Source organism: Epargyreus clarus, unplaced genomic scaffold, assembly GCF_041222505.1.
Source record: "Epargyreus clarus isolate Ecla_fem2 unplaced genomic scaffold, WU_Ecla_fem_2.2 ptg000033l, whole genome shotgun sequence".
Lineage (NCBI taxonomy): Eukaryota > Metazoa > Arthropoda > Insecta > Lepidoptera > Hesperiidae > Epargyreus > Epargyreus clarus.
In genome coordinates, this window is record NW_027332238.1 from 4906295 (window position 1) to 4907822 (window position 1528).

Here is a 1528-nt window from a genome sequence, read left to right on the forward strand (position 1 = left end):
AATAGCATATTGCAGATAATAGCGGGACGAAGACAGCGCAGGACCCCGTCCGTCCGCGGTGTTCCCGCGCGTACCTCAAAGATGTGCGGATGGAGTTACTCCAGCTCCATCCCTACCGAGATGGGCCCTGATGCGGGCAAACGCTGTCGGGACTGCGGACGAGTGCTACTAGCGTACCCGTGGTCCCGATAAAGGGCGTCCAGAGGAACAACGTGGGCTTTTAGCCGGTAGGAGTCCGGCATATCCTCTCCGCTGCCCCCGCAGCCGAGAGTAACCCATGAAGGGTTTCCCCACGAAAGAAAAGAAAAAAATAATAATAATAATCCCGTCCGCTGCCCGCTCTCGCCTTCGGGTACACAGCTGCGTTAGTGTGCTCTTACTTTACGGAGTATATGCTAACAAAACCTCGCAAACTTCTGACCGGACTAGAAGTTCGGCGCGGACTATACTTGGCTGAGCCCCAGAGGCTGCAAATTTAAAAAAATATGTCGCCAAGAGCAGAGCGCCATCATATGTGATTGCTCCACCAAATTTTTTTTGTTAGGGCCACTGGATAGAACCCTTAGTCGTTCGACTATGGCGGCACCGCCACACCTATTTCTGTTATAACAGCAGTGATGTGCGCTGCTGTGTTCCGGTTTGAAGTGTGGTAAGGAAGACATACTTTTCCGAGTTCCAGCTTAGTCCTCATGTAGCGGCGCATCTGTGACCGACCTTAGTTATTAATGTCTAATCCTATCTGGGGTTGATTATCCATGGGCAGTAGCCACTTACAGGTGCATACTCGTCTGCTACTAAAAAAAAAGAACAATTATTATTAAAAAACAAAAAAAGACAAACCCGCTGAGTTTCTTACCGGATCTTCTCAGTAGTGGTTGCGTTCCGATCCGGTAGTAGTTTTAGAAAAATATTGTAACTGACAATTTGTAAGTGCCGTCGTTGGCCTATACAAAATAAATATATTTCATTTCATTTCATTTCACTACTACATTAAATATATTAAAAAAGATCTTGATTTTCAGAGGGTGATTACAATGAAATTAGGTTAGAGAAGAACATGTTTCATGATATTGTACGGCACTATGAGAGCACACGTGGTGTGGCGACGAAGTATTCCCTGCCACCAGGCATGACACTACCCCAGATTTACGCGAGGAGACTATGGTCGGTCGATCCCAGAACTTTCGATTTTTAACCGACTTCAAAAAGGAGGTGGTTATCAATTCGGACGGTATATATATATTTTTAAACACGTAAATAGATGACAGTGACAATTTCAATTGTCAAAACTGGTTACATTTTCTTGTTAACAGTGAATAATCTTTACTAATCTATGCTCCTTGGCATACTTTTAATGTAAAAATAATGTAATAAAGTCGTTATAAAAGTATATGCTGATGTTTTAAATCGTTTCGTTTCCTAAAAGAGTTCACTGTGTAAAAGAACTTTACAATATCGTATTCATTGGCCAAATGCAACTCGAACTAATCAAATTTTTATAATAATTAAGCATAAATAATAATTATTG